The sequence below is a fragment of the Dipodomys merriami genome, unplaced genomic scaffold (assembly GCF_024711535.1).
Source record: "Dipodomys merriami isolate MVZ:Mamm:240054 unplaced genomic scaffold, mDipMer1.0.p SCAF_203, whole genome shotgun sequence".
Lineage (NCBI taxonomy): Eukaryota > Metazoa > Chordata > Mammalia > Rodentia > Heteromyidae > Dipodomys > Dipodomys merriami.
This window is the reverse complement of record NW_027203416.1, coordinates 2057336-2072296: the sequence shown is the minus strand read 5'-3', so window position 1 is coordinate 2072296 and position 14961 is coordinate 2057336. Positions and strand designations below refer to the sequence as shown.

General features: G+C 39.0%; 1 long non-coding RNA gene across 1 annotated transcript in view; it reads left to right on the top strand.

The window, feature by feature from the left end:
- Positions 1 to 8939: 8939 nt before the first annotated feature.
- LOC138833302 (uncharacterized) overlaps positions 8940 to 14961 on the top strand; it is a 47695-nt gene continuing 41673 nt past the window's right edge. The window contains exon 1 of the long non-coding RNA XR_011373856.1: positions 8940 to 9210. This is a non-coding gene — a long non-coding RNA (uncharacterized lncRNA). The remainder of the gene's footprint in view (positions 9211 to 14961) is intronic.

Sequence of the window (14961 nt, the reverse complement as noted above, 5' to 3'; positions counted from 1 at the left end):
TAATTGTGATATTAAAAGTCGTGGCATAAGTAATCCATTATGATCTCATAACCAGTGTGACATCACAAACCCATTGTGTCATCACATTGCTGCTTTGACACCAGGATCACATTGTGTCATCTCAAATCTATTATGACCTCCTTTATCCTTTGATAAAATACATAGCTTTGTGACATCACATTCCCTTTGTGTACTCAAATCCCCACTGTGAAATATTGACAATTGAGAATCAGACAAGACATTTTAACATCAAAAACAGTTTGTGAGTTCATCACAATTGTGACATCACTTTGTCATTTTGACAACATCTGCTCATTGGGGAATCACAAAACTAAAATGATATGATAGATTTAGAACTTCACATCGTCCCTGTGACATCATAGACACATTATGAATGCCTTTTCTGTGATTTCATACTATTTAAAATGCGGCCTGTAGGTTGATATCATAAAGAAATAGTAAACTCATAACCATTGTGACATTACAATCCCTTTTTACATCACGTTGCCACTGTAATATCACAATAACCACATATCACAATATCACATAACACCCCGTGATATCACAAACCTATCCTGTCATCATAACTTTGTGTTATGCTGCAATTGTAATTCTAAGGCCGTTTTGCCCCCATAATCTTTTGTTGACCTCATTAAATTTCACATATGACATTTTTAAAAATTAATTTTAATATTTATTTTTTGTGAACATATTGTACAGAGGGGTTACAAATACATGGGCAAGATAATGAGTACATTTCGTATCAAGCATTGCAGCCTCCTCCTTTGTTTACCCGTCACATCCCTTCCCAACCTCTCCTCACACCCCACCCAATCCGCCCCCCCCCAAAAAAAATTGTAAAGTTCGTTTTTAGCATGACAACTTGTACTTATACCTGCATCGGGTTCACCTGTATCCTTAAACGACTTGTTTTTCCCCATCTCCTCCACAAATTATACCGACATCAAAAATAGTGAAAGCAGGGGTGGTACTGAGGGGTGGGACATACAAAGCTACCAGGAAATAATCTTATAAATGAGTTAGAAACAAATGCATGAAAAAAAACATTTAAATACTTATATAAGAGTTCATTTTCCAAACATCACATTATCTGACCTTTTCTGCTTGACTGATACATATACTAGATATTGCAAATAAGGGAAACCATGGAGCTTTGTTTCTTTAGGCTTGGCTTACTTCATTTAATATAACTTTTTCCAAGCCTTTCCATTTCCTAACAAGTGGGGAAATGTCATTCTTACTGATGGAGGCATAGAATTCCATTGTGTATATATACCACATTTTCTTTATCCATTCATATACTGAGGGGCATCAGGGTTGGTTCCAGATCTTAGCTATGGTAAATAATGCTGCAATAAACATAGTTGTGCTGGTAGCTTTAGTGTGGTCTTGTTTGAAAACATTTGGGTAAATGCCCAAAAGTGGGATTGCAGGGTCATTAGGACAGCTCGATGTGAAGTCTTTTCAGGAAACTCCATACTGCTTTACAAAGTGGTTGAACAAGTTTACACTCCCACCAACAATGAAGTAAGGTTCTCTTCTGTCCACATCACCTCCAGCATCTGTTGTTGTTAGAGTTCTTGATTATAGACATTCTAGCTAGCGTGAGGTGGTACCTCAAGGTTGTTTTGATTTGCATTTCTTTTATGGCTAGCGAGGTCGAGCAATTCTTCATGTGTCTGTTGGATATCCTTCTTTCTTCTTCAAAGAAGTTTCTCTTCAAGTCTTTAGCCCACTTATTTATTGGGCAGTTGTTTCTTTGAGGATTTGTTGTTGGGGGATTTAGTTTTTTGAGCTCCAAGTATATTTTAGATATGAGACCCTTGTTCGTTGTATGGCTAGTGAAGATCTTTTCCCATTCTGTGAGCTTTCTATTGATATTGCTAGCTATGTCCTTTGTCATGCAGAAGTTCTGCAATATCATGCAATTCCATTTGTCAAACCTTTCTTTGATTTCTTGTGTTTCTGGGTCTCTATTAAGAAATTTTCATCCTCAGCCAACGAGGCCTGGGGTTTCTCCTATTCCATCCTGTAAAGTTTTCAGACTGTCTGCTTTGACTCCGAGGTCTTTGATCCTTTTGGAGTTAATTTCGGTGTGGGGTGATATATAAGGATCTAGTTTTAGTTTTCTATAAGTAGTTAACCAATTTTCCAGCACCATTTACTGAAGAGGCTGTCTTTCTTCCATTCTATTATTTTAGCTCCCTTATCGAAGATTAGTTGGCTAGAGGTCTGTAGGTTCATTTCTGGGTTTTCAATTCTATTACATTGGTCCTGAGGTCTGTTCTTATGCCAGTACCAAGCTGTTTTGATTACTGTGGCTTTATAGTAGAGTTTGAAATTTGGTATTGATATTCCTCCAGCACAGTTTTTTCTGTTGAGCATCGTTTTGCTATTCGGGGTCTTTTATTGTTCCATATGAATTCTTGGATTGCCTCTTCTATTTCCTTGAAGAATGAGGGTGGAATTTTGATAGGTCTCACGTTGAATTTGTAGATAGCCTTGGGAAGTATTGCCATTTTCACGATGTTTATCTTTCCAATCCAGGAGCATGAAAGGTTTTGCCATTTTCTAAGTTCTGTTTTGATTTCCTTTTTCAAGATTTTAACGTTTTCATCATAGAGGTCCTTCACTTCTTTGGTTAAGTTAATTCCGAGGTATTTTATTTTTTGAGGGGCTATTACAAATGGAGTTACTTTCCTAATTTCAGCCACACTTTTTTCATACAGAAAAGCCATGGATTTTTGAGGGTTTATTTTATACCCTGCTACTTTGCCAAAGTTTTGAATCAGCTTGAGTAATTTGGGAGTGGAGTCTATTGGATTCTTTAAATACAAGATCATGACATCTGCAAAGAGGGAGAGTTTTATTTCTTCTTTCCCTATTTGGATCCCCTTTATGTTTGCATCTTGTCTTATTGCTGTAGCAAGGCTTTCTAATACTAGATTGAAGAGAAGTGGAGAGAGTGGACATCCTTGTCTTGTTCCTGAGTTAAGATGAAATGGCTTTAGTTTTTCACCATTAATATAATGCTGGCTGTAGGTTTGTCATATAAGGCCTTTATTGTATTGAGAAATGTTCCATGGCTTCCTAATTTTTCCAAAACCTTCATCATAAAGGGGTGTTGGATCTTGTCGAATGCTTTTTCTGCATCTATTGAGATAACCATGTGCTTCTTATTCTTGCTGCCCTTGATGTGATGAATTATATTAATTGATTTGCATATATTGGACCAGCTTTGCATCCCTGAAATGAATCCTGTTTGATCGTGGTGTATGATTTTTTGGATGAATTGTTGAAGTCAATTGGCCAATATTTTGTTGAGAAGTTTTGCATCAGTGTTCATCAAAGAAATGGGTTTATAGTTCTCTTTCTTGGATGAGTCCCTGCCTGGTTTTGGGATGAGGGTTATGATGGCTTCACAGAATGTGTTCGGTAGTGAAATTTCTCTTTCAATTTCATTGAACAGTTGGAGGAATATTGGTGTGTGCTCTGCTTTGTAGGCCTTGTATAATTCCGCTGTAAAACCATCTGGTCCTGGACTTTTCTTAGCTGGGAGGCCTCTTATTGCTTTTTGTATTTCAATGCTTGATATGGGCTTGTTAAGATAGTTTAACTCATCTTGGTTTAGTTTTGGCATATCAATATTTGCTAGGAAAAGGTCCATTTCTGTCAAGTTCTCAAACTAATGAGCATAAAGTTTTGAGAAGTATTCCCTTATAATGTTCTGAATCTTGGTTGTTTCCGTGGTGATGTTTCCATTCTCATCTCTGAGTTTATTAATTTGGGTGTGTTCTCTTCTTTTTCTGATAAGATTTGGTAGGGGTCTGTCAATTTTGTTAATTTTCTCGATGAACCAACTCTTTGTTTTGTTGATTCTTTTTATAGTTTTTTTTTGGATTCTAATTCATTTAATTCTGATTTAATTTTAATCATTTCTTTCTGTCTACTGGATTGGGGTTTATCTAACTGCTCTTTCCAAGGAGGTTTAGATGTGTCATTAAATTGTTGGTTTCAGATCTCTCCAATTTGTTGATGTAGGAGCTCAGAGGTATAAACTTGACTCTGAGTACTACCTTTGCTATGTCTCAGTGGAGCTGGTAATTTGTGTGTTCATTTTCTTGAATAGTATGAGCATTTGAATTTCCTTTCTAATCTCTTCCATGACCCACCCGTGATTCAGCAGTGTATTGTTAATGCATGCCATGAATGCCTTTAGTGATCTTTTTGTATTCTTTTTCTGCTCTCTCAATTCCTGTATTACTCTTTGATTAGCTTCCTCCCATTCGTGGGATTCCTGTAGTTCTCTTTGAGTGTTCTCAGCCTGCTCACGCCATTCCTCCCTTTCTCTTTGAGTATTCTCAAGCTGCTCAGACAAATCCTGTATCAGTTTTTGAGTAGCTTCCTCACACTTATGATATTCCTGTATAAACTTTTGGATTGCCTCCTCTCTCTCCTTATCATGCTCATACAGAGTCCTTTGTAAGTTTTCAATCTTTTCATTTATCATGTTTGCCAACAGTGTTTGTAGAGCTATTTGGGAACTCTCCTCTTGATTATTCATTACCTGTTCTATCCCCTCATTATCAAGATTGGGAATTGAGATACTCGGACTTGCCATTTTTCTTCTGTTTTTCTGGCTTACTCTGCCCATTTGAGATGAAAATAGCACCAGTTTTGTGCTAGAACACTCTCTTAAGGCAAGCATCAACCAAATTCTGAATTTGCACAGTCAATAGTCTACAGATACAATAGTTCAACAGATACAATCTAGTTCAACAGATAAATCTATTCAATATCAAACAACTATATGTTAATGGGCTATGAACCGCAAAGAAGAATTTGGAAAAACAGAAATTATTAGGGTTAGGGAGCGATGTGGGTAAAAAATAGGAATAGATTGATGTCGGAAATCACAGGGAGTGTTAACTAAGTCCTAATCTCAAAGCAGGAAATAGGTTGGGTAGGATGAAAGTGGAGAGAGAGCAAAAATGAAGAAAGGGAAATGGAAAAGAAAAGAAACCAGAAAAAATAGAAAAATAAAACTTAATAATATTATGCAGGAATTCGACAAGAATCTATTTAAAGAAGACTGTGAATATAATGAGAGAAGGGGAGGGATATAAAGGAGATGTGAAAACTTAAAAATAAAATGCTTAAAATATTATATAGGTATAAAGAAGTATTACTGCTATTAAGGAATTTATGTCTCAGAGGTATTGAATTGAGTAATAAATTTGTGGATTAAATGTGTACACAATGGAGGATAGGGTCTAATATTCAACTCCAGGTTTATCTGAGGATGTGCAGGACAAGAGGTACATTCCATAAAGAAGAACGAAAGAGAGGAAAAGATGAAAAGGATAAGAAAGGAAGAAAAAAAGATCCGAAGTTCAGTAGAGCTAAACAAAAAACAAAAAGATAAGTAAAAAAGAGAAAGACATCAAAAAAGAAGGAAAAATGCACACATGTATCCCTAAAATAAAAATTGTAAGAGGGAAAAAAAAGTTACTGGAAAACATTTTTTTTTCAATCAAGACCAAAATTAATGATTAAAAACAGTTTTAGAAATGAAATTTTTTTAATATAAGGTACCAAAAAAAAAAAAAAAAGGAAGAAGAAGAAGAAAAAAAAATCTTTGATTTTTTGCAGAGGGGTGGGAAAAAATCCTGGATCTCCCTTGTGTCCGTAACCAGCCTCTTGTTGGAGTCTCTTGTCTGCTTTTGGTCCTTTGGCTTGGTTGGTTTCTTAAGTCAGTTTATTCTAACAGGCAGAAAAATGCTCTGCTTTACCCAGGATTTTGTGATTCTCCTCCCAGGCTAGTTCAATGGGAGTCAGATCTGCTTTGAGTATCACAAAAGTGGGAGATGCAGTGATGAGGCTAGGTTCTGGGTAGAGTTGAGGCCTTTCAACAAGCAGTAGCTTTTTCCTGGTGGCTAGTTTGTGAAAGACTCACAAAGCCCAGCCTGGAGCCATTCTCGGGTTTCTGTTTACTGAATTTCAATTGATTGTCGAGGCTTCTGTAGGGAGGGCCAGCCTCTGGCTCTGATTACCCAGTGAAGAATGCCACTACTAGGGCTGGCACCCAAGCTGGGTGACTTTTCCCTGGGTGGAGCTGAGTCTGGCAGGTCACAATGCCGTTAAGTTCTTGTGACCTGCTAAATGATTCATTTTATTCCAAGGCTTGAGTTGGAGCTCTTTGTCAGTATCCAAGATGGAGATCTCCAGTAGGGGGGGAGGGGTGGCATTCCCTCCTCTTCTCCCTGAGAAGGAGTGAGGACATCAGGCTTCTACTCACGCTGAGTCTTGGTTCCTGGGTCGTCTCTGGTCTGTGAACTGCAGGATGAAGATATCTGCTCCTTGTCGGTTCTTGCTGGTTTTGAGTAGAATCCGCTCACCTGCTGCATCTGGCTCCTTTGTCCCGGACTTTGTGTGGCTCAGGTATGGCGCCTGCAGTTGCAGCTGCCACTGCTGCCGCCACTGTGGCAGCTGCTCACAAGAGCTCAGATCTGTCTCCTTGCCTGGATTTTCCCTCTCTAGCCTGACTCTCTGTCCTGTGATGGCACAATTGGTGTGATTCTCTGGCTTAGGACTGTTCACTGGAACTCTAAAAGTGCTTTCTTTGTGAGAGCTCGTTTAGACTCCAGCTTCTCCACCATCTTCCCAGGTCTGACTTTCTTATATTCAAGTACAGTGATCTTCTCCTTCATCCACATTGCTGCAGATTTACCCAGATCCTGAGTTCAAATTTAAAGCTTGGAAGATTAAACATCACGAATTGCAAGCCAGTGAGTTAATTTTTTATTTTACTTTTCTCAGTATGGGCTTGAAGTCAGTTTGTGGCAACTCTGCCTCAACTTGGATCACCCTAGGCTGGGGTGCAGCGACTAGACCTACAGCTGCTTCTGGGATCCTAGACCCTCAGGTCTTGCAGGGAAAGCAATGCACAGAAAAATGTGGCCTTTTTATATTTCCTTCCTTTGCAAGGTGACCCTCATGGGTCTGAATGACACTGTTGCAAAGGGTACTTTACCTTGCATTGCTGAAGGCTGCCAGACTATCTGGGAACCCATAGGCCCACTTGGCAACATAGGCCCTGATTTCGAATCCCCCTCCTAACACCAACCAATGGCAGGATATACTAAGAAAATTGTTCCCAACCATAGGAAGAACAATGGAATGTTATCAATGTCAATGTTCAATGAGTTGATCATGAATGATGCTACTATAAATTTAGGCAGCATCATTTCAGGAGGCTAATTGATTTTTATTTAGTATTTATGAAGCATAAAAAGAATATTATTACTTACAGGAATGCAATAATTTCAGGACACTGATTGATTTCATTAATAGTATAAGGATGAAAACAATAACATTAATGACATGGACGCATTATTAATACCCAGGAATTGGTAGGAATGTATTCTATATAACTGAGTAATATATAGACATCTTTAACACTCTATATAAATACATAGAAATATATATAAATACATATAAATACTTCCATCTGCAGGTCAATCTGTTCTTATTTTGCTAACACCTGGGGCTTGATCTCAGGTCCTGGTTATAGCCTTTCAGCTCAATTTGCCCCAGGATGGCGTGCTGACACTCACCCATTCATGAATTGGGCCTAATAGGCTTGTGGCTGTGAGATCAGTTGCCAGCATTCCCTAAAAATGAATTGTGGAGTAAGAAGTTGATGGCGACGCATGTTTTCCTTTTCTGTGAAAGTCCTGAGTGTCGGGTATGAAGTGGAATACATATGCTGACCTATATCTTATGTAATCAATGTTTTATGTGCCATAATAATCAAAATAAATTGTCAATACATGAATAAAACAAATAAAATAATTGCACTGAATGCAATATGGAGTCAACATATGTATGTAAATATGAATCATATATGTAAATTGTACATGAATAGGATGTTTTCTAGTGGTGGGGATCTATTTCAGGCCTAAAGAACCGACATGTATTTCTTGACTTCAAGGAGGCCAGCTTCCCCTTCCCACACAGTGCAACAGAGTTACCAAGACCATAGGTTCCAATCCCAGTCCTGGCAGAAAAATGTCACCTTTATATTATGTAATAGTATAGTAATTCTTAGGTATTTCATTATGCCTCCATTTTATGAATGTGATTGTTTAAATGCTTCATAAAGCATTAACTAACATCGATCAGTGTCCTATAAAATAATTCTATATAAATTTATCCTAGAATCATTCAAGGACTGCTCTTTCAATCATGACATACATCATATTCTATTGGTAATCATATGGACAAGAATAAGTTTCTTAGGATCTCCTTCCATTTTGAGGTGGCTGGACCAGGATTCCAACTGTGGGCTATAGCTCCTGCCACTTAAACAGGAGGATAGGGAACTTATCAGTCTGTCCAAGAACATCAGTAAGATCAATGATTAGGCAGGCACCAGTGGCCCTCAACAGTCTTCCTTGATACTTACAAGGCTGTGATGGGTGGATCATGGTCGAAGTCACACTAGGCAGGAAAGTCCAACTTCAGTGCCAATAAAGCCAGAATCCCTTCCCTGTGGCTCTAGTGTGGATGGCCAGCCTTGAGCAAAAGCAGCTCACAGACTGTGCCCATATCCTCAGTTCATGGTCTGGGACTGGGAACAAACAGCCATACACAATGATCTGTGCAGCCATGCGGCTAAAGCAGGTCACCCTATTGTCTCCAACTGAATTGGACATTGTTCCCTGGGAAAAGGGCTGGGGGAGCTGCTATCTTCTTGACTCCGCCCATGCTGTTTGCATCACAGGATTCTGGCCACACCCCCATTCTTTCATTGTTCTTTCTGACCAATGAGATACAAGAATGGCGGCCACGCCCACATTCCATGCTGCCTGGTAGCACCAGGATTCCCTCTGTTAGTTACAACACTACCAGCAGTTGAGGAAGGTATAGATGGTTGAGTGGTGAGAAGAGCCTCAAGGCGACTGGAATAGAGAAGGAAATTGAGATGCCTGCCTAGTCCCCAGCCCCCCGCCCCCCGCCTTCCCAAGGTTCAGAATTTCAAACCAGGCAATGGCACCCTGCCAGGCTGTGTAAAGCCCCAACTTGGTCAAAGGCCTTGGTTCTCTGAGGACATGTGTCTGCAATGCCACTGCCATTCCCATTCGCCCCACCTGGAGCAGCCTCAAGCAACTTCCCCCAGGAGCACATGTGAGTGGCTGCCCCAAAACCACCCCTACACTGGGTCAGACACCCCTCTGAGGGCACCAAGACCCGCTACTTGTTTCCTCTCCCTGGCTCTGAGGAGCCACCTTTCTGTTTTGGGCATTTCTAAAACAGAGCCTCTATATGCTCTGGCTGGGCTGGATTGATGTCCTCCTATCTGTGACAGGTATGCTCCACCGGGCCTGGTCATCTGTAGTTGGGGTGGTAGACATGTAGCAACATGCACAGTCATCAATTTAAATGGATTATCTCAAACATTTACTCCACAGCAGCCGAGTTTTTTTTTTAATTGTGAAAATACTGTCCAGAGGGGTTAAAATTACATGGGCAAGTTATGAGGACATATCTTATCAAGCATTGTAGCCTCCTCCTTTGTTTCCCCTTCCCATCCCATCCTTCCCCCACCCCCTATCCGATCCTCCCCCTCCCCCTACCAGAGTTGTCAAGTTCATTTTCTACATACCACTTCTACGTCTCATTGTTGCAATGGGTCCAACTTTAATCCCTATTTCAAAGATTTGTTTTTTCCCTTCCCCTCCATAAATTATAACAACATCAAATACAGTGAAAGCAGGGATTATACCGTGGGGGAGGGATATAAAAAGCAACAAATAAATAAATCTTATGAATGTACTAGAAACAATCGTATGAAAGAAAAAAAATTGAATAGATATCTTAGGGTTCTTTTCACTAATATGTATTTATCTGAACTTTTATGCTTGACTCAGATATATACTAGTTATTGCAAATAAGGGAAACCATGGGACCTATCTTTCTGTGGTTCTGGCTTACTTCACTTAATATAATATTTTCCAAGTCTTTCCATGTCCTAACAAATAGAGCAATGTCATTCATTCTGATGGAGGCTTAGAATTCCATTGTGTATATATAACCCAATTTTTTGATCCATTCATCTACCGAAGGGCATCTGGGTTGCTTCCATATCTTAGCTATGGTAAAAAAGGCTGCAATAAACATAGTTGTGCTGGTAGCTTTAGTGTGGTCTTCTTTGTAAATATTTGGGTAAGTGCCCAAAAGTGGGATTGCTGGATCATAGGGGAGCTCTATGTTGAGTGCTTTGAGGAACCTCCATAGAGCTTTCAAAAGAGGTTGAACAAATTTACACTCTCACCAACAATGAAGTAAGGTTCCCTTCTGTCCACATCCCCTCCAGAATCTGTTATCAGAGTTCTTCATTATAGCCATTCTAACTGGGGTGAGGTGGTATCTCGATGTTGTTTTCATTTGCATTTCTTTTATGGCTAGAGAGGTTGAGCATTTCTTCATTTGTCTATTGTCCATCCTTCTTTCCTCTTCAGAGAAGTTTCTCTTTAAGGCATTAGCCTTATTTATTGGGCAGTTGTTTCTTTGAGGATTTGTTGTTGGGGGATTTAATTTTTTGAGTTCCAAGTATATTTTAGATATGAGACCCTTGTCTCTAGTATGGCTAGTGAAGATTTTCTCCCAATCCGTGGGCTTTTTATTGATCTTGCTAACTATGTCCTTTGCCATGCAGAAGCTCTGCAACTTTGTGCAATCCCATTTGTCCAACCTTTCTTTGATTTCTTGTGTTTCTGGGTCTCTATTAAAAAAATTCAACCTGTGCCAAGGAGACCTAGGATTTCTCCTATTCCATCCTGCAATGTTTTCAGAGTGTCTGATTTGTCTCCGAGGTTTTTGATCTATTTGGAGTTGATTCTGGTGCAGGGTGATATATTCGGATCTAACTTTAGTTTTCTATAAGTAGTTAACCAAATTTTCCAGCACCCTGTACTGAAGAGGCTGTCTTTCTTCCATTCTATTATTTTAGCTCCCTTATTGAAGGGTAGTTGGCTATATGTCTGTAGGTTCATTTCGGGGTTTTCAATTGTATTCCATTGGTCCTGAGGTCTGTTCTTAAGTCAGTACCAAGCTGTTTTGATTACAATTGCTTTGTAGTAGAGTTTGAAATTTGGTATGATATTCCTCAAGCACAGTTTTTTCTGTTGAGGATCGTTTTGCTATTCGGGGTCTTTTATTATCCTCTATGAATTATTAGATTGCCTCTTCTCTTTCTTTGAAGAATGAGGTTGGAATATTGATAGGTATCGCACTGAATTTGTAGAGAGCCTTGGGAAGGATTGCAGTTTTCACGATGTTTATCTTTCCAATCCATGAGCATGGGAGTTTTTGCCACTTTTTAAGATCTCTTTTGATTTCCTTTTTCAGGTTTTTAAAATTTTCATCATAGAGTTCCTTCACTTCTTTGGTTAAGTTAATTCCCAGGTATTTTATTTTTTGTGGGGATATTACGAATGTAGATGCTTTCCTAATTTCAGCCACACTTTTCTCATTGTTGGTATACAGAAAAGCCATTGATTTTGAGGGGTTAATTTTATACCCTGATACTTTGCCAAAGTTTTGAATCAGCTTGAGTAATTTGGGAGTGGAGTATATTGGATTCTTTAAATACAAGATCATGACATCTGCAAAGAGGGAGAGTTTCACTTCTTCTTTCCCTATTTGGATCCCTTTATGTTTGCATCTCGTCTTATTCCTGTAGCTAGGCATTCTAATATTAGATTGAAGAGAAGTGGTGAGAGTGGACCTTCTTGTCTCGTTCCTGAGTTAAGAGGAAATGGCTTTAGTTTTTCACCATTAAGTATAATGCTGGCTGTAGGTTTGTCATATATAGTCTTTATTGCATTGAGGAAAGTTCCATGGATTCCTAATTTTTCCATAACCATCATCATAAAGGGGCGTTGGATCTTGTCAAATGCTTTTCCTGCATCTATTGAGATAACCAGGTGGTTGTTATCTTTGCTCCTGTTGATGTGATGAATTATATTAATTGATTTGCGTATATTGACCCAGCTTTGCATCCCTGAAATGAATCCTGTTTGATCAAGGTGTAGAATTTTTTGGATGAATTGTTGAATTTGATTGGCCAACATTTTGTTGAGAAGTTTTGTATCAATGTTCATCAAATAAATGGGTCTATAGTTATCTTTCTGTGATGTGTCCCTGCCTGCTTTGGGCATGAGGGTTATTATGGCTTCATAGAATGAGTTCAGTAGTGAACTTTCTCTTTCAATTTCATTGAAGATTTGGAGGAGTATTGGTATGAACTGTGTTTTCAAGGGCTTATAGAATTATGCTGTAAAGCCACCTGGTCCTGGGCTTTTCTTAGATGGAAGGTGTGTTATTGATGTTTCTATTTCAATGCTTGATATGGGCCTGTTAGGATGGTATAACTCATCTTGGTTTAGTTTTGGCATGTCAATATTTGCTAGGAAAAGGTCCATTTCTGCCAAGTTCTCAAACTTATTAGCATAAAGTTTTGAGAAGTATTCCCTTATAATATTCAGAATCTTGGTTGTTTCTGTGGTAATGTTTCCATTCTCATCTCTGAGTTTATTTATTTGGGTGTGTTCTCTTCTTTTTATTATAAGATTTTCTAAGAGTCTTTCAATTTTGTTAATTTTTTGGAAGTAACAAATCTTTGTTTTGTTGATTCTTTCTATGATTTTTTTTGGATTCTAATTCATTTAATTATGATTTAATTTTAATTATTTCTTACCATCTACTGGATTGGGGATCATCTTGCTGCTCTTTTTCAAGGAGACTCAGATGTCATATTAAATGGTTGGTTTCAGATCTCTCCAATTCGTTGATGTATGAACTCACAGCTATAAAGTTGCCTGTGAGTACTGCCTTTGCTGTGTCCCAAAGGAGCTGGTAATTTGTGTTTTCATCAACATTTGAATTTCTTTTCTAATCTCTTCAATGACCCACTCGTGATTCAGCAGTGTGTTGTTCCAGTGTGTTACAGGATTTTCTCTGGTGGCTTTTCCGTTTGAGTTTTAATTTTTTTCCCTTGTGGCCTGAGAGAATGCAAGGTATTACTTCAATGTTTCTGAAAAGTGATAAAATTATGAGAGGAAGAAAAAAATTAATAGAAAAAAATTAAAGTAAAAAATTAAAAAATAAAAAAAAAACTTTTAGAAAAAAATTGTAAAAGGTACAAAAAAAGAGTTCTTTGATTTTTTTGTGGGGGATGGGAAGATCCTGTATCTCCCTTGTGTTCTTAACCTGTCTCTTGTTGGAGACTCTGGTCTACTTGTGTTTGATTTTCCTGTGGTTTAATGATTTCTTAAGTCAGTTTGAGCAAGCAGAAAAATCACAGCAGACGATTCTTGAACCACTGGTGAAGGTCTGGGTCGGTTCGTAACAATCAGACCTCATTCTCCTCACAGGACAGTTGTGAGGAAACAAGGGATTTATACAGAGGGATCTCTGGAGCATGGCTAGGAACAGAGGGAGTAGTCTTCAGATAAGGTTCTCGGCAATTCTGTGAGGAAATGACAGGAAGATAGCCAGAAAGGGCTCAGGCAGGGCCTGTTATTAATTGTGCAACAGATGTGGGATTATGAAACAAAACATGGCTCTCTCTCATCATTACCCTATCCCCATGAGGAAGAGGATCCTTCACTGTGTTGAGTTTTGCAGCTGGAGATACCAAGGCAGAGAGAAGCCAGGTGACCTACTTATGACTTCAACTTCAGAGGAAGCTCTGCCTGACTTTGCTAAAATGCTCCCTAGGACAATGGGTGCTATTCAGTCCGCTTCTTGTGGTAGGAAGTCCACTTCTTGTCAGTCGTGGGGCTAGAACTCTAGGCATGGGCCATGTTCCCAAAAGCCTCAGCAAAAGGCTAGTGTTCTACCACTTGTGCCCACAACACTACTTTTGATTTTCTGGTGGTTCTTTGGAGATAAGAGTCTCACAGACGTTCCTGCCTGGGCTGGTTATGAACCATGATCCTCATATCTCAGCGTCCTGTGTAGTTAGGATTAGAATTCTGAGCCACTGGCACCAGACTTAATTGTAATTCTGACTTTTTTTCTCTCTCTCTTTCACAAGAACTGGTCAAATGGGTGCTGGAGGAGGGGGCCCAGCATCCCCATGTGGCTGGAACCCAAGGTTGGCCCTCTCATTCTGGAGGTTGGCTGTGGGTCAGGAGCTGTCTCCTCAGCTTGTTGAAACAGCTCCATGAGATAAGCCCTTCTTTTACCTGGATAGAGGGTAACAGTTATTCATTGTCCATCCAGCCTTACTAGACTTATTGTATTGCATTGCTTTCTACATCATTTTCTAGCACCTGGCCAAAATTATGATATGTATTTACAGAATGAAAATGTAATGCCATCTTAAGAAAGTTATTTAGGGCTCCGGGAATGTGGCTTCATGGTACGGTGTTTGCCTAGCATCCATGAAACCCTGGGTTCAATTCCTTAGTAACACATACACACACACAAAACCACTGGAAGTGGTGCTGTGCCTCAAATGATAGAGAGCTAGCATTGAGCAAGAGAAAAAAAGCTCAGGAAAATTCCCTACCCCTGAGTTTATGCCCCTCTACTGGCAAAAAGAACAAAAACAAATCAAATCAAAAGAACACAAAAACATTCAGTTAGTAAATGCAAAATAAATAACCCACACTTGGAATATATAATTGCTCCTTCCATACTGACCCCTGACAACAGTTCCTAATTCATGTACTTTACTTATATGAGGATACTGTGTTGAAAAAATCTTGTTCATTAAGTCACAGCAATTAATGCCAGGGATGTGCTTAGATGTCAGGTAACGTTTAATTCTGGAAATTCAACCATTCCAGGATTTGTGTCGTCACTGTTAATCACAAAGGGAATGGTAGGCTATGTGTGACTTTGAAATCTTTTTGGACAGTTATGGCA